Genomic DNA, 18,403 nt, shown 5'->3' on the forward strand with positions numbered 1-18,403 from the left:
GGCAATCCTGCTCTATTTTTATGATCTTTTATGTTAATCACCAAACATTTATTAAAAGGCCTATTATGCCAGGCACTATGCTAAACACTGGGAATATAAATAAAATTAAAGGAAGGTGGTTAGAAAGGAAGGAAGAAGAAAAGAAAGGAAAGGAAGGATAAAAAGAAGGAAAAAAGAAGGACAGAAGGGAGGAAGGCAGGGAAGGAGGAAGGAAAAAAGGAAGGAAGGATGGGAGGAAGGGAGGGAGAGAAAGAAGAAAAGAAAGAAGGAGGAAAGAAGGAGGAAAGGAAGGAAGGAAAAAATCAATGAAGAAGGGAGAGAAAGAGGAAGGAGGGAGGGAAAAAAGGAAGAAGGGAGAGAAGGAAGAAAAGAAGGGAGGAATAAAGGAAAGAAGGAAGAAAGAAAGAAAGGGAGGGAGGGAGGAAGGGAGGAAGCATCTCTACTGGCAAGGAGCTCACAACCTAAAGGAGGAGCTGCTCTGAACCTTTTTCTTCCTCCCCAATATCCTTTCCTAACTCCCACATTCAAAGGGATGGCTGGCTCAGGTGACTGCAGCTGTTTAGGGGACTAAGTTCTTTGAATAGAAGAAGCAAACCAGCCAATGATACTCAAAGCAACAGCTCTTTATTTGGTGCACTTTACTCACTCATGGCTCAATTTGAGACACCCAGAAGCCCGAGGAGTCAGAGGATTATAGATTTGGAACTGGTAGGAACCTTGGATGCCATCTAGCAAAATCCTTCACTTTACCACTGAGAAAACTTGGGCCCAGAGAGATTAGGTAACTCACGTGAGATCCCACCAGTAGGAAGCTGCAGATTTACACTCACGATCTTTGACTCCCAGTCCAGCAGCCTCTCTGAGGCACCAGGCTGGGGAAATATGTTAAGATACAGGCATATCACAGGTAGAAAGAGCTGAATCTCTGAAGGGGCAGAGGAAGCCCCAGATTTATAGTCTGGGCCTTGGGTGAGATGATCTTGAGACCACAGTGGAGGGTGGGGTGTGACTGTGCTAGAGGCTCCTTCCAGACTGAGACCCAAGTCAGGCTAGATTCTTTCCCCTCATCTCAGTTTTGGGCTGACACATGCTCCTTTCTGAAGAAAGCCTCTTTATGGCTCCCCCTTCCATATTGCTACTTTGTATCTATTTTCTATATAAATATTTACTTTGTGTCTTCTCTGTAGGTCTTGTAGACTATTTATGTGCATTTATCTTCGTCATTAAACTTCAGCTTCTTGTATCCCCAGCACTTAGAATCCTGCCCTCTTCTATATTGCTACTTTGTATTTACTTTCTATACAAATGTTTACTTTGTATCTTCTCTGTTTCTTGTATATAACAATGGGCAAAACTTCAGCTTCTTGAGAGAAAGGGACAGTTTGTACTTTGTATCCTTAATACTTAGAATCCTACCGGCTTCTATATTGCTACTTTGTATCTACTTTATATAAGTGTTTACTTTGTATCTTTTCTGTGTATTGTATACAACTATGTGCATGTTGTCTTCATCATTAGAACGTCAGCTTCTTGAGGGGAGAGGCAGCGTTTACTTTGAATCCTGACTGGCACATAGTAAGCACTGAATACAGGATAATTGTTTGATGTGAAAGATCAGGGTGTCTCATTCAGATGTATATGATTACTCACTTCCCTCCAGGCTGGAAGTTTCCACCAATGAAGGGAAAAGCAGAGAGTGGTCGAGAAAAGGGGGGGGCATCTCTGGAACAGAAATTGCCTAATGAAAGGTCAATTCTGCCCTTTCCCTCCCCACACACCAAGTCTTTTAGATTCCCAGAATGACCTAGTTTCCTGAAGCTCTTAATTTACTGTATTGAGTCAGACCACTTTTGGTTCAAATCCCATCTCTTGCATTTAACTGTGTAACCTTGGCCAAGACTCTGGTCCTGCCTTGCCTCATTTGCAGCTGGACTAGATGTCTTCAGAGACCCCTTCCAGTTCTAGTAGAATCCATGAACTTTGAACCCTAGTTCCCTTCCAGCTCCAAGGCCTTCATGCCTTTCTTCTCCCTCTCCCTATTCACGAAAGGTCTTTCTCCACTGACCTCTTCATGTCACATTCCTACCCAATCTTGGAGGCCCAATTCAAATACAGCTGCCTCCTCCAGGAAGCCTCCCCTGGTTATTCCAAACTTCATGCAGAATTTTGATTGACTTTCTCTTAAGTACTTATACATTATTTTGGATTACAGATAATTTGGAGTATATCCTATCCTTCTACTAGACTGTAAACTCCAGGAGGGCAGATTATGCTCCCCAACATTTAGCAAGATTCTCTATAAACTTATAAAAGTTTATCAATTTGAATTGGATAATAACAAGTCAAATGTAGGGGGGTATAAGTCATGCAAAGCATCTTCCTCACAATGAGGCAAGTAGGGCAAGAATTGTTATCTCCATTTTACAGATGGGGAAACTGAGATTCTGGAGGTTTAAATGATTTGCTTGTGATTGATTTCTCAGGTGGCATATATCCCAAAAATCTGAACCCATGTCCCATGATTCCAAGAACAATAGCATGATCTTAACAATAAGGCCGCCCACTTTAAAATGACTCCCAGAGGCCCCTTCTAGCACGCCGAGGTCAGGGAACATGCAGTCTGTCGGGTCATTCAGAAATCATCAATGAAACGTCCAGAAGGCGCGCAGCTGCTGGATGAAGAGAAAGTCGGGACAAACCACAAACTGGTTAATGCTCCTCTGTTCAGAGCTGGCCCATTTAGATCAGATTTCACTTAAAAAACACTTTGGTCTTTGGGGCCTGGTTTTGAAAAGGTCTCTGGGGCCGTAATGGAAGCTGACTCTTTTATAGAACTTCCCAGATTACAAAACACTTTCCCTAGGACGATACCTTGGACAGTGTCCGAGGCGGGGAAAGGACTCTGCCTCTAGAATAAGAGAATCTGGGTTCAAATCCCATGGCTGGCATCTATTTAACTTGTGTGGTTTTGAACCGGTCACTCAACTTCTCAACAACATAAAACAAACTAGTTGAGTTCAAAAGCCTCAGGGACTTCTTCTTACTCTAGCTCTAAGACCCTAGGAGGTAGGTTATATGAGTAGAATCAACCCAGTTTTACAGGTGAGGAAACTGAGGTTTGAGAGAGGAGGGAACTTTTTCCCAGCTAATAAACACAGAGCTTGGTGCTCATAAGCTCCCCAGCACAGTTTACAGGACTTGACAGCTTTGAATAATCATATAACCTTTCATATCTGGAGTCCTTAAGGGTACAAAGCAAGGCTTTGTGTCCATTCTCGTCTCCATTTTCCAGATGAGGGAACAGATGAAGACATTTTTCCTTAGGGATATATACCAGTCAGTGGTGCAGTCAGAGTTCACCTCCATTTGGGGCTCTTGAGTCCAAGGCTAGCTCTCCTTCCACTGGACCATAGTGGTTTACAAGGATGCCTGAGAAAATAAAAATTCATTCATTCATCAAACATTTATTAGGCACCTAAAATGTGCCAGTGCTGGGGAAATGAGAGGAATACTAAGGCTGATGGGAAGAAGTGACTTGGATCCCAAGTCTGGACCCCCTATTCAGCAGAAATCTGCTGGGGTGTAACCAAAAATAAATAGGTCTATCTTCCCTCCCAACATTTCTTCCATTCTCAGAATGGGAGAAGTCTCTTTAAACTGTCATTTCCTTCTGAGATTATCCTCTAGCAAGGAAGATGCTTTTTTCCCCATTTCTTTCCCCTAAGTAAAAGTCTCCCCTTGCCCACTCTATGACCAATTTGTTCTTTACTAAAAGGAAAACCTTAGGAATGGAGGGATTTGGACTCTACAGTGCCTCCACTCCAGATGTAACATGATAATCAGCAAGGGAAGGAGGTCCCCTCCAGAGATGTCTATGTTTACAACTCAGTATCTCCCCAGTGTTCAGAGTAGAGAAGTGAGTTACTATAAAGTCCACTAGGGAGACGACCCTGACAAATAAGCTTGTATAAACAAATACAAGGATCCCCAGAATCCACTGGGCTTTACTAATGGCCTTAGGGAAAGTGTTGGTGAAGCTGGAGTAAATTCTTTCTCAAGTGGGACTAGGTTAGAAAATGCTCAGAAAGCTCCACTTTGTAATTGCCACCATCACTCAGCAGCAGCAGCACCATTATCCCCATCCTCATTGTCAGGGTCCCTTGAACTGTCCCATCTGTGTACCCAAAAAAATGGGGATTGCAGCTTGGAAAGTGTCGTCAGGGACACGGCTATCACTACCAGAGAAACATGATCACCCACATTGAGCAAACCTGGTGTCTACAACATCAGACAATTTACAGCACGGTCCCCGGCACAGCCCTTCCTTTCCCACTAGACACAGACAGCCCTGGGGGAACAGAGACACAGAGGGAAAACCACCCAGGTAATAAGACTCCCAGGATGCACTGCTCTGCCACCCAGAGTTCCCACTAGGCTCTCTTGTCCAAAACAAACAGTTCAATGACCACAGAATGGGGTAATGGGCCATTCCAACTTCGGTCTGAATTTAATTTTAATTGGCTTTGGTTTAGGAGTTGGTCTAGTGTCCATCTTTAGGGATGCTGGCAACATCTCCTGCCTATCTACTCTCACAGTTCAACTGCCCTTCCTTCCTGAGTGTGGTAACTCTCTTCTGTCTGTAAATGGGGTTTGTTCAGATAAAAGGCAACGTGCCCCCAAATGCGCAGTAGACGCCAAAGGGTTCTTTTTGGTGGGGAGAACTCCTCCTCACTTCCATGTGATCACAAGTGACTTCCATGATGAAGAAAAGAAAGTGATCCTCCCTATATCCAGGTAAGATGCCAATGGGGCCATTGGCTCCCCGACCCCATGACAATTCTTGTTTTTTTCAGGTGAGGGAGGGAAGGAGGGAGAGGAAAATAATCATTGAATATGGAGCAGAACAGCTCTTCTCATGGGAAAAGACTCAGGATTAGACCAACTCTTCTAGAATGTTCCCCTAATCTCCAGATAAGCCTGAGCTTGAGCACTTGGCTTTTTGGGAAATAAAACCCAATCCATATTTACTTCCTAAGCCATGAGATACAAGTCGAAAGTCTAGCATCTCTAGACAGGTTAAGTCTATGTCGGTTGGGTAAATAGTACTCTGTTCTCCATGTTCTTGGACTTCTTCCACGCCAACCATTGATTTCCCTGACCTTGGGAATGAGGGGATATGACTGCCCACTCACCCCAGCCATAGGTGGGAATTTTTAAAGGCGGGATACAAGAATCAAGGCTTCCTGTGGGGGACTGAGCAGACAGGAGAATCACCGGTAAGGCTGAAAGTGATGAAACTTTTCTCAGAATCACGGCTCGTCGGCAGTCCCAGTTACAGTGAACTGGGACACCCATGGAAATCAGGAGGACTGGATTCAAGTCCTTGGGCGGTTAAGAACGAATCCCCCGACTGACACAAGTATTATGAGAAAATACCTTGTAAATAGAGCACCTACCTGTGAGCTCCCTGAAAGATGTTCCAGGTTCAAAACATTGACCCTGAGCCCTGGCTCAGAAGGTCACCCAAGGCGTTCGCTCCCACGGGTTATCCAAAGGATCCATTAGGACACAGCAAAGGATGTTTAATTTAGCAGTATACAAATCATGTAATGGGAAAAGATTTCCCTTCCGCTAGTTCCATGTTCTCACAGGTTACCAAACCACACGTGGAGAGAACTTAGGAGACCAGGGAACAATCATACAGGGTTCACATAAAGACCAAGGAACGTGTATGAGGGAGCAGATGGCAGGTGTACTTCTGACTAGGGTGTACACATGACTGGGGCCGCTCACATGGGATGTCAACATCCTGCTTCCCGCTCCATCTGCTGGGTGCCTCTGTTCGTCTTGAAGTCACTAACCAACTGGTTTGACTTCATTTTTTAAAAAAGCATTTTCCGGGCCATCTACTTCCCTGTTCTACCACCTACCACAGTATAATAACTAGAAAGCCTTTTCCTGATAGAGAGCCCCGTAACTATTTTAGTTCCTGGTCACGGTTTTTAAGGCACACATCTAGAGAGAATTCCAAAATTAAATGTATTCTTTTCAGGGCCCTTCTCTGGTTCTGACTTAAAGCCCTTCGATCCAGACAATTTTCCGATCAGGTATTAGAAAATCCCGTTCACTTTTGCTCTATTTATGTTTGCAAGCCTGAATCCCCCAAAACTCTATTTAGGACTGCTCCATGGGAGCGTTGGAGTGACAGGCTCCCTTTCTCCCAAGACCCTCTCTGTTTTACATGCAAATGGATCTAAAATAAGCTAGGGCAGCAGGCAGGCATAGCAGCAGCCTCATCCAGTAGTTTCATTCCTGTCTTTATTATTTGCACAGTTCTTGGGGGGAAAAAATCACTGGCTCTTGTCTACACTGGGCCAGCATGTACCTCCCTGATCTCCCTGCCTAAAGCTTAAAGTGATTTATATATGGGAGCCCAGATCATTCAAATTAAAAACCCGTGTTAGAGGATTATTATAATGCCCCAGTCGTCAGACTTCCTTACCTTCCTCACCTTACCTGACGAGCACTTCTCTCAGTCCCAGTGCTGTAGCTTCACTCCAGGCCCACCTCCCCTCCCAGCAGGATGCCCTTCTTGAGGGCACCGAGTCACTGCCAGCACAGCAGCTCACTGGCAGAAATTGGTTAGGAAATACTTGGGGCATTGGATTCACTGCTGTAACATTTACTGAGTAAGGGTACAAGATAGAAATAACTTGGCCTGCTACTCTCTGGGTGATCTTTGGCAAGGGGGGGTTTGGGGGAGATGGGCTGGACTACATGACTTTTGAGCTTCTTTCCTTTAACTTCGATATCTGCGTTCCGATACTCCCATTTTCTTGCTCCAATGAGTTGATGGCAAGGGATTTATATAGCCTATTGGAAGGGGGGGGGACGACAAAGGGAGGTTGTTAGAGGAAGGAATATTCCATTGGGTTGGACCCAGAAAGTTGTTCATCTGGACAGCCCCCTGAGCTTGGATTCATACTATAATCCCATGGACTTCTATGGGCCATCTAGATTTGGGATGGAGGATAGGAGGCTCAGTGGGTAGAGTACTGGGTCTGGAGTCAAGAAGACCTGAGTTCAAATCCAGCCTCCGTCTATGGGATCACCACTCCTTACCTATCTGAGGCCCTCAAGGTCACGAGCTAATAAATGCTGTCCCTTAGACTGTCCTCCGTTGTATAAGTTTGTACCTGAGACTCCAGGGTTATGCTGTACAGCAGTGGGTCCCAGAATCACAAAATCCTAATTTGGGCCAGAAAATGCTGGTGGGATCTCCCTCCCCTGAGAGCCCTCTTACCTAGCCCAAACATCTCCCCCTGCCCCTGCCTCTTACCCAGCCCAAACATCTCCCCCTGCCCCTGCCTCTTACCCAGCCCAAACATCTCCCCCTGCCCCTGCCTCTTACCCAGCCCAAACATCTCCCCCTGCCCCTGCCTCTTACCCAGCCCAAACATCTCCCCCTGCCCCTGCCTCTTACCCAGCCCAAACATCTCCCCCTGCCCCTGCCTCTTACCCAGCCCAAACATCTCCCCCTGCCCCTGCCTCTTACCCAGCCCAAACATCTCCCCCTGCCCCTGCCTCTTACCCAGCCTAAATGTCCCCCCGCCCCCCCCCGCCTCTTACCCAGCCCCTCTCCCTCTGTTCTTTTAGCCCAGAAGCTCTAGAGCTGTCACCCAGGCAGGAAAGGTCAGGGCTGGGATTTGAATCCAGGCCCCATGACTGCCCGGGGCTTGCACACTCTTTGCCCTGCCCACTCTGCTGCCATGCTACCGAGAGGATTCTTGTTCCTACCGTGGCTGGCGTGACACCCTTTCTGCTGCAAGAATTCCATGAGTCTAAGGGGCCGGAATTGGGGCAGATGGGGGAGGGGAGGAGGAAACTATGTCATCTTTTCCTTTCTCTGGTGGACTGACCTATTCCAGACTCCAGATTCCAAAAATCCCGAGGTTGGATGCTGCAAAAATGCCTTTATTAGTGACTAAAAGGGAAAAGGTGGAGAGGGAGGGGTGGTATCCATGCCCAGGCTGGGGGAATTGGGACAAATCCTTAAAAGACCAAACACACCAGTGGTGGAGGAGGAGGTGGAGGGTGGCCACCACCCCATTAATTTAGGGGGACAGGGTAATACAGATTCTCATTATATCTCCCTCAGACTATTGCCAAGTCTCCAATTATTCTTTCCGCTTTCAATCTTTCCCTTATTTAATCCATTTCTCCACAAAGCTGTCAAAATGATCTTGGTAAAAACAGGTCTGACCAAATTTCTGCCTGCTCAGTAACCTCCTGGGACCAAGAGAGCTCAGAGTGGGGGGAGCAGCATTTGTGCATCTGGGATAAGGAGGCCAGGCCCAGAAACTTGACTGCCAATGGCACACTTAGCACTACTCACCCCTCTGGCCAATTCCAGGCTCCTTCTTCCTCTGGGCCTCGGTTTCCCCTGAGTGCCCAAAGTGTTCATTGCCTCTAGGATAAAATACAAACATTTAAACTTCTTCACAGTTTGTGTTCAGACATCTTGCATTACTTCTCTCTGCTTTCTTAAAACCCAAGCTCAACTGCTCTGCCCCTTTTTACCAGAACTCCATACTCCCATCCCACCTCTGAGTCTTTACAAAAGGCAGTCTCCCTTCTTGGAAGTTTCCTTGGAATCTTTAGAGTCTGCCTTCCAGGCTTTTCTTCTTCCTCAGTTGTTTCCTCACCCCATAAACTTTCATGGTCTCTCTAGTTTGACTGGATCCTTAAATTCCCTTATGTTTACTTCTTTGTTTATACACTGGATTCCCCAAGTGAATGTGAATTTATAGGCTCACAGATTTAGCTCATAAGCAGCCTTCTCATTTGACAGATGAAGAAACTGAGGCCCCGAAGGGGTAAGGGACTTGCCTAGGAGCACACGGCAAGCAATTATCTGTGGTTGGACGTGTCCCTAGTCCTCCATGCTGCCTTTCTGCTCCTCTGGGGCAGGTATCTGCTTTTGTGCCTAGCATGGTGCCCTGCACATAGTAATTGCTTAATATTTGCCAGATTGGAGCAAAAGAGAAGCTCAGGTAGGATTGAGTTTGGGGATTAGCTAGGAGTGTCTTCTCCATCTCTCTGGCTGGGAGAGGGAGAGATCTGATTCTTTAGAGTAAAATGTTGATGTCCCAGACCTGTCGCCGGCATGAAATAACATTTGGGGACCAAGATCTTCTCAGGGTCAGCAGCGGGTACCTCTGATTCCACTCCTATCTGGGGCCAACAGCCCTGTGCATGGATGTCCCAATATTTTGCCAGAACATTCGGGCCCTTGGGATCCCAAGGGGAGGAGACACGGATGTAGTAGAAGTTTCTTCCCCCTCCCCATCACCCTGTATTTTCCCACTAACTAGCTCATAAATTGTGTCTCTAAAGACCTTAGCTTAAAAAGACCAAGGTTGCCCACTGCATCCAGGACCATCTCTAGCCATCCTGATTTATATTTGGATGGATCCAGAAAGCAAAGTGAGGCCGGTGACCTTGCACAGCCCTCCCTTCCTCACACATAATTGATTTGGTCATGATCATCTTAGAGAACGAACAACAAAAATCTCGATGTTGGGAATATCTGTCTCAGCATCAGACAAATACTTTTGCAAATCATTTTAAATAACTTTACATTTAAAACTGAAGCTGAAGCTTGAAAGACTATCTTCTGGGTTAAAAGACTAGACTAAAGAGTATTTTCCAGTGCTAAAAGCAAAGGGAGATTTGTAGCCAAGATGGCCTTCTGAATGGATACCATATACCCATCTCCCACAGACTGAAGTAGGTACTCTAGCAGAAACCTAAAATGCACCTCAGACAAAATCATAATGGAGAAAGGGGAACAATAGTGACTTCTTCTATGCCGGAACTATACCAAAAACAAAACAAAAAACAAAACAAAACAAAACAAAAAAATCTAACAACCTGAAGCTAGCCTCCTACTACTACCAAACACACAGAGTCTTCAAGCCTCAGTGTCTTTAATAAACAGCCAGAGCAAAGGCCTCTGCTTTCCCTCAGCTTGAAAAAATCAGAAAGCCCAGACTGTGGGCCTTGGAAGGAGGCAAGATCGCTTGGCAGCAATCCTAAATCATTCCGGCCCAGGCCTAGGGATTTCTAAGTTCCTGCTCTGAGATGCTAGAGAAAGCCTTAAAGATTCAATGCTCTTAATCTCAAAGATCTGGGGAGCCTAACCTCTCTGGAAGTAGAGGTCAGTACAGAAATCCGGGGGGAGCCTTGGATCTTTCACAAGAAGATCCATGAAAACCTAGAAAGAATGAAGCAAGCTGACTATATATATATATAGTCCATATATAGAGAGACCATATACTATATAGTCTATATATATGTGTGTGTGTGTGTGTGTGTGTGTGTGTGTATACCATAGGTTTATAACTTATATCAGATTGCTTGCTGACCTGGGGAGGGGAAAAGTAAGGGAGGCAGGGAGAAGAAAATTTTTGAACTGAAAAGCTTACAAAAATGAATGTTGAAAACCATCTTTACATGTAATTGGGAAAATAATAGGCTATTAAAATAATTTTTTTTAAAAGAAGGGAAGCAAGAGATAGAAAACATAAAAGCTCTGGAAGAAAGAATTAGGAAAGTAAAAAGTTTAAAAGAGAAATTGGTAAAGCCTTTCCCAAGGAAGAGACCTAGGTGAACACAATAAATGAACAAGAAACCAATGACTACGGGAGACCTCAAGATATAATTAGAACAAAATCAAAAGATTTGGGGGGAGGAATAGAAGAAAATGTGAGATAGGTTATTTGATATTAAAAATAATTAACCAGGAAATAGCTCAAGGAAACATAATTTAAGAATCACTGGATTCTCTGAAAGCAATGATTTTAAAAAGCCTGAACATTATATTTCCAAAAAATCTTAAGTGAAAATTATCTGAATCCATTAGAATTAGAGGGCAAAGGGAAAATAAAAAGAATATACTACTCTCCTCCAGAAAGAAATCCCCAAGTGAAAAATTGACAGAATATAATAGCCAAAACCCAGAGCTCCTCCAAAATATTATAAGCATCCAGAAAGGAGTTTGAAATACTATAGCCAGGACCACACAAGACTAGGCTTTTTTTAGTGTAAATGAGAAGGGATCTTGGAATACAATATTCCAAAAAACAAAAGATAGGGGCTTTCAACTCAGAATAATGTATCTTGAAAAGCTGAGTGTAATCCTTTGAGGAAAAATGGATTTTTAATGGAACAGAGACCTTTTAAGAATTTCTCATGGAAACAACAGAACTGACTAGAAATTTTAATAGGCAAATACAAGAGTTAAGAGAAACACAGGTCAATTAATTTAAACAGTGAGAGGGGGTTATATGATCACATTTATAAGGGAGAGAAAAAAATGAGAGTTTCTTGTAGATCTTAATGTTTTCAAAGTCTGAGAATCCTGAGGATGGGTTGGTTCTGTTCTGAGAGTTTTAAGAGTGGAAAGAGAAGGAGGGAGACGGGTTAGAATACACTAGTGTAAGAAAGAGGAAGAAGGGGGAAAGGGGGTGAAACAAGTTACTTCTCATATGTAGAGTATGTGAGAAGCAAAGTGTATAAAAATGAAGAAAGAGAGGGAAGGGTAGACATCAGATTAACCTCATTCTTATCTGAAACAGTCAACAGCGGGTTGAACAGGAACACATAAAAACTGTTTTGTGTAGAAATACATCAAATTCAATAATGAAGGGAGCTTAAAAGGGAGGAAAATAAAGTGATGGAACAGTTGCAAGCTAAACAAAATCCTCCATCCTAAAGTGGGTATTAAAAGGGGGTGGGGAAGAAAAGCAAAGAACTAGAACCTAAGGGTACCCACCAACCAGACAAGAACTGTTTAAATTCTGGCATAAGAATGTCATGGAATAGATTGTACTGTAAAAATCGTGACAGAGATGATTGCAGAGAATCCTGGGTAGTCTCAACTGATGCACAGTGAAGAGCTGAGAGAATAATTTATACAAGGACAACAACATTATAAAGAAAAACATCTTTGGAGCAGCTAGGTTAGAATACCAGCCCTGAAATCAAGAGGACCTGAGTTCAAATGTGACCTCAGATACTTAACATGTCCTAGTTAGGTGACCCTGGGCAAGTCACTTAACCCCAATTGCCTCAGCAAAAAATAAAATAAAATAAAATAAAAACAAAGGAAGGAAGGAAGGAAGGAAGGAAGGAAGGAAGGAAGGAAGGAAGGAAGGAAGGAAGGAAGGAAGGAAGGAAGGAAGGAAGGAAGGAAAGAAAGAAAGAAAGAAAGAAAGAAAGAAAGAAAGAAAGAAAGAAAGAAAGAAAGAAAGAAAGAAAGAAAGAAAGAAAGAAAGAAAGAAAGAAAGAAAGAAAGAAAGAAAGAAAGAAAGAAAGAAAGAAAGAAAGAAAGAAAGAAAAAAGGAAAAGAAAGAAGGAAAGGAAAGAAGGAAAGAAGGAAAGAGAAAAGAAAAACATTTTTGAATGCTGATCAACACAACTACCCTCTATGTCCCCAGAGGAGCTGTAAAAAGGTGTGGTAACCAGTTCTTGACCGAGGGAATCAAAACAAAAATATTTGTGGACTTGGCCATTGTAGGATTTGTTTTGCTTCTTTACATTTATGTGTTTACAATGCGTTTTCCCCCCTTCTCCCTTTTGATTTTTAATTGCATAGATTTGAGAGGCAGAGAGGGAGTTAGTGCTTTAAAAAAGGAACAAATCATTAAAACATGTTTAGAAGACAAAGCAGTTTGAAAGTGGTGTGTAGAATGTCACATAGAATGTACAGCAGATAGAAAGCCAGGCCTGGGATCAGGAAGCACTGGGTTCAAAGGTAGCTTGAGACACTTAGTAATGTGCCCCTTGATAAGTCACGTAACCCCTTTTACCTCAGTTTTCTCATCTGTCAAATGAATTGGAGAAGGAAATAGAAAACCATTCCAGTATCTTTGGTGAGAAAATCCTTTCCTGGGTTCAAGAGGAATCAGTTCTAACTAAAATGACCCAACAATACCAAGAAAAAAGCAGGTAATATGGAAGAGATTCAGTTTCATATCTGTTCCTCATTCTGCTCTGTTTAGAATCATATTGCTTTTTTTTTTTTTTTTTGGTTGCTTTTTAGCTGCAGAATAAAATATCAAATTAAAAATAATCAAAAGCAAAGACAATTTCACTCTCGGCTTTCCCACATTTGTTTCCTCTCCTCCAGGTGTGAGTTACCTGGACTCCCAGCAACCCCCTCTTCTGTTTTGTCCATACTTTATTGATTTGTAGGGGACCAGAATATTGACCCGTGACCCTAAAACATAATGAGCAAACACCCCAATGGGGGATTCCATGGGTCACTTTCTCTTTAAAGTTTTTCAACATCTGTAGATCACAAGTTTCTCCCATTCAAACCTTTCTTTAAGAGCAGCCATGAAAAACCCATCCTTTGGCTGACATTTATTTCTATGCATTGTTTGCTCCAATGAACCGAACTGTGGAAACATTTGGGCAAATGAGCGAGTATTCCAAATCTTGTTTCTCTCCGGTATTAATTTCTCAGTTGTTTTCTCCTTTCCAAGACAAACCTTCAAGGGAAACGATTCTCTGCTGGGAAAGCAAAGCCCTCATCCTCCTAGATAAAGGCTTGCTCTGTGCCGGAAGTCCAAAGTCCAACAGAGAGAAGTGTTAACAAATAAAAATGTCTACTTTATTCCATTCCCCCACCCCCATAAATCAAGAGAGTTGCTGCCTTTCTCCATGTTTTTGATGAAGAATTGTGCCTTTCTTTCCTTACCTCATGGAGGACATCCTACTTTTGGCAGAGGGGGGAGGGACACCTCTTTACAAATCAACTTTGTAAAAATCCCTGCAATTATTGTATCTCTTATAGAGCTTTGTTTTTTCTCTTTCCCACTAATTCCCCAAATGCAAGCCAAGCCAGCCTGTGAGCTCCTTGCCTAGAAACCCTTTATCAGGGAAGATCGATTCCCTGTTAAATATTGTGTCAAGTATCCAGGGAGAGGGGGCCGTTGCGGACAGCTGTGGGGAGGAGGGATATGGGATATTGAGGGAAGACCATCCAAGTTGGCCGTTGTGTGCTGGCGCGATTGTGGGGCTAGGGAGTTTGTATTTCTGACCGATAGGCCGTGTGGTCAAATGGGTAGAGCTCGTCTGGGAGCCAGGAAAGCCTGGGTTTGAGGGCAGTCTCTGATTCTGACTGGCTGTGTGACTTTGAATGAGAGACTTGAGAGAGGGTGTTGAGCTGCATTGGTGAAAAAACAAAACAAAACAAAACAAAACAAAACAAAACAAAACAAAACCAAAAAAAACAATGGATTATCCCTGAAGGGTACTGAGCTGGTCTTTCCGGCCTTTAAACCACACTCAGTGGGGTCTATAAGATGGGGCAGGCAGCTCCCCGTCCCTGCCAAACAATCCTGTGGGATGGCATCGGGTCTCAAGACACGGGAAGAGTTCCTTCCACCAAGAGAACTTCCCTGGGGCCATGGAGGGGTGGCTAGTATGGGCAAGGAGAGGCGGCAGAAGGCTGAAGAATCCCCCAGAGTTCTTTAGTGTCTAGAAACCTTCTTCTTCCTCTACCTGAGAAGTCAGTCTATGGAGAAATCATCCCACTTCCTCATTTCTCCAAAAGAAATGACTGATAAGTCATCCCACTTCCTTTTTTTTCTCTTCCCTTTTAAGCAGGAGACTCCTAGAAGGTCTGAGGGGGCTCGGTCCCAAAACAGAGCTGCTGCCTCACAGCAGGAAGGGGACCTCCCCCTTGCGTTAGGAAGGACCCTTCCTTCCCCATCCCCCAGCAGTGGGGCCTCGCCGAGGGCACACCCGCCACCTCCTCAGCCAGCCTGCTCCCCTTGGGGAGGTGCCCCAAAGCTTTTCCTAATATCTACCTTAAATTTTCCTGCCCCCACTTTTCCCCAATCCCATTTTACAGGAAGGAGAACTGAGTCTTGGAGAGATAGTGAGTGCTCCAAGAAGCAGGTGCTCGGGCCGGGACGAGGGCCACCCCGGGGCTAGCCAGCCGCCTGCTCGCCGGGGGCTTGGGGCTGCTTGTGGCCCACCCTGAGGCTGAGGAAGATGGCCGCCACCGGGGGATTGTGGGACTCAGAGCGGGAGGAGGCTTGGCCCATCTCCTGGTCTTACAGGGGAGAAAATGGGGTCGGAGAGGGTCAGTGGAGTCCCACAGGAGAGTCCTGGGAGAGGAGAGAGCTGAGGCTTGTCACAGGGCTCTCCCACATGAGGAAATCCCTCCTTCAGAGCAACTTCTCTGCAACTGAGAATTGTAGGGCAAGCCCAGGACCAGGGAGGGAGAGGGAGGGAGAGGGAGGGGAGAGGAGAGGGGGGAGGGGAGAGAATGTAGGAAATCACCGGGAAAGCGGAAGGAGCGCTGCGAGAGTTGGGGGAGAGGAGTATCTGGAAGGGGGCAGCCGCAGCCGGGGGTCTGAGCTAGAAGAGGTCCTGCTTAGAGGGGGCTCCAATACTGCACCAGCTCCGACAGGCCAAGCCACACACACAAGAGATCACGCACCTCTGAGGCAACCAAGAGCGCCCCATTTTACAAATGAGGAAACTGAGGCAAACAGCATGAAGGGGCTCGCCCGGAGCCCCTCAGCCGGCGAGTGTCTGAGGCGGGATTTGAACCCCGGTCTCCCTGACTCGGGCTCCTCCTCCCCTCACCTGGGACCCCTCTCCTTCCTCGTCGGGTGCTCTCACTCCGGGGCCCCACCCAGTTTTCTCTCTCGCCTTTCCTGCCCCCCTCCCCTCCCTCCCGCGAGGAGGGCAGCAAAGAGCCCCGGGCCTGGAGTCAGCAAGCCCCGAGTTCGAATGTGGCCCTGCCTCAGTTTCCTTAACTGAGTTTCCAGGGCTGGTGAGACTCAGGACATCTGTGAGCCCGGCGCCTGTCCTTGCTAGGCTCCCCGGCGCCCCCCCCCTAACTTCTCTCGGGGTCCAGCACTCCGCTCCCCTCCCTCCCCTCTCCTTTCCTCTCCTCGCCTCCGTCCCTCCCCCTCCCCTCTCCTCCTCCCCTCTCCCCCCGCGCTCCCCCTTCCGCTCTCCTCCCCGGCGCCAGGGGGCGCTGCAGGCCGGCCCCGTCGCCATGGTCACCGCCGGCTGCGCAGGGGGCGTTACGTAAAGCACGCAGCGTCCCCCGGGGGGCGGGGGCGGGCTGGGCGCCGGCGCCGGGCCCTGCGGAAGGCGCGTTAGTGAATCGGGGCCTCGGGCGCCCGGGATGGAGGCGGCGGCGGCGGCGGCGGCGGCGGGCCGGGCCCTGCGGCGGCGGCGGGAGGGAGGTAAGCGCGGGCGGGCGGGCCCACGGGCACGCGTGGGGGTGGCGCGGCCGGGGAGCCCGGGCCCGGACACGCGTGTGCGGGGGTGGCCGGGGCGCTGACACGTGGGGAGCGGGGGGCCGCGCGTGGGGGGCCCGAGGGCCGCGGGACCCCACGCGAGACTCCGCCCGGCCCCCGGCCCCGGCGTGGCCGGCCCCGAGCTCCAGCTGGCGGGGACCGCGGCGACCGCGGGGCCACCCCCTCCTTTTACAGGCGGGGAAACTGAGGCCCGCCAGCCGGGGGGACTTGCCCAAGGTCACCGGGCAGCGGGGGAGGGGGACCCCGGCCGTGACCTTGACCCGGGGGTCCGGGACCCCGGCCCCCGCCCTGCGGGCCGCCCTCCGTGCCAGGCACACACGGGAGGCACTTCCTAAGTGCCGTCCCCGGCGGAGCGCTCGCCGCTGTGCGCGCCTGCGGGCTTGCGTGCGGGGGCCGGGCGGTCAGCCGCCCGGGGACCCCCGCTCCTCGCCCGGCCGTGAGGGCGCCCAGCCGCTGCCCCCGGCTGCCGGAGACCTTCCGTGTCAGCAGGGACGGGGGTGCGCGGGGGAGGGGCGCGTGCCGAGGGAACAGCCGAGCGGCGTGGGGGCTTCCTGCACTGCCCCCCTCCCAGCCCTGCTCCAGCTCTGGGCCCCCCCCTGCAAGGGGCCGCCGCCGAGGGGGGGGCAGGGGGCGCTAGGGAAGGGCAGGGCAGAGGAAGGGGGAGCCCCAGGGGGAGGGAGAGCAGAGGAAAAGGAGAGCAGCAGGGCAGGGGAAGGGGGAGCCCCCGGGGGAGGGGGGCGGCAGGGTGGGGGAGGCCGCTCTGGAGCCGGAGCAGACTTGGGACACATGCAGTGTCCACTGAGCCTGTGAGTCAGCAGCCTGTGCCAGAGCTCCAGGTGTGGGGAGGACCTGCGCCCCGGGATCTGCAGGGGGCTGCAGCCTGAGCCTCTGCCCCCCTCCCCCACTCCCCACATCTGGGCTCTGGGTACCCGAGCAGGACTTGGGAGATGCTCTTGTTTCTCTCGCTCCGTCCTGCCCACACCGGGGGCACAGAGACCTTCCGTGTGGGCACCAGTGGGTGGGTGCCAGGGGGCTCAGAGCGCCCGCGGGTCAGGGCACGGGTCTGTGGCGGTGAGTCTGGGGGCCCTGCAGAGAAGGCGGGTGCCCCGTGCCCCCGCAGCGCTGATGCTAGCTCCCATTTGCGTCGTGCCCCCTTGGGCCCTGTTGCCCCACTGGGGGCTCACAGCTAGGATGCGGCTGGCACTCCTAGCCCCATTTTACAGATGAGGATCATAGAGTCAGGGCTGAATCGGGGGCACTCCCCCTGTTTACAGAAGCAGCTGGGCCGGGGAGTAGCCGTGCCCAGGATCAGGCAGGCAGGATCGGAACCCTGGTCCTGTGCCTTCTCTGGCTCCAGGGCCTCTTGGCGCCCCCCCCCCCAGGGTAGCTTTTGCTGGGTGGGGCTCACAGCGCCTTGGGGAGAGGGGAGTGATGGGTATGGAATTTGTAAATCGTGGGATGGAGAGTGGCCCATGGGCCTGCTGGGGTCCTGTCACATGCCCGGCTCCCCTGACTGTTCTTATTGGAGCCAGGGGGGGCCGTCCCCATGCAGTAGAGGTGACCCTGGTTGTAATTGCCCCGCTTCCCACCCCCCGGGCCTCTGGGAGCCTGTGGAGGATGGGTCTCTCTGAGCCTCTGGCCCCGATGCCAGCCTGCTCCGTGCCCATCTCACAGGCTCAGCACCCTGGTGCAAAAGTGCTTCTGCAGGTCTGGCCCGCAGAATCCCTGCAGTCTCCTGCTGGCAGGAAGCTCGGGCCCCAGCAGGCCCCGGGCACGGGACAGGTGGCTGCCAGCCTTCGCTTCCCCAGTGTGGGCAGAGCTGCCTGGGCTCCTCCCTGCTCCCCCAGGGTTACTTCTTGTGCAGTTCTCAGGGGTAGCAGCAGGGAGGGGGAGCGAGATTCCCAGAATGTCTTGGGCAAAGCCCCTCTTTCTACAGAGCGAGTTTCGGGGGCTCTCCCTGCACCCCTGGGTCCATCACCCCTCCACGGCCTCCCTGTATCCCTGGGTCCGTCACCCCCTCTGCGGCCTCCCTGCACCCCTGGGTCCATCAC

The 18,403-nt window shown here is 48.9% G+C and overlaps 1 protein-coding gene and 1 long non-coding RNA gene across 4 annotated transcripts in view; one reads left to right on the forward strand and one right to left on the reverse strand.

Annotated features, from left to right (window-relative positions):
* Nucleotides 1-602: 602 nt before the first annotated feature.
* On the reverse strand, nucleotides 603-5,744 carry LOC141546790 (uncharacterized). The gene is made up of 2 exons (XR_012483421.1): nucleotides 5,457-5,744; nucleotides 603-3,429 (listed from the first exon to the last, which is right to left on the reverse strand). It is a non-coding gene; the product is annotated as an uncharacterized LOC141546790 (long non-coding RNA).
* A 10,445-nt stretch (nucleotides 5,745-16,189) lies between these two features.
* The window catches only part of DAGLA (diacylglycerol lipase alpha), a 62,111-nt gene continuing 59,897 nt past the window's right edge, over nucleotides 16,190-18,403 (forward strand). For all 3 annotated transcript variants that reach the window (XM_074276673.1, XM_074276676.1, XM_074276677.1), the window contains exon 1: nucleotides 16,190-16,277. The gene's annotated coding sequence lies outside the window, so the exon portion shown is untranslated. The remainder of the gene's footprint in view (nucleotides 16,278-18,403) is intronic.

The sequence above is a fragment of the Sminthopsis crassicaudata genome, chromosome 6 (assembly GCF_048593235.1).
Source record: "Sminthopsis crassicaudata isolate SCR6 chromosome 6, ASM4859323v1, whole genome shotgun sequence".
Lineage (NCBI taxonomy): Eukaryota > Metazoa > Chordata > Mammalia > Dasyuromorphia > Dasyuridae > Sminthopsis > Sminthopsis crassicaudata.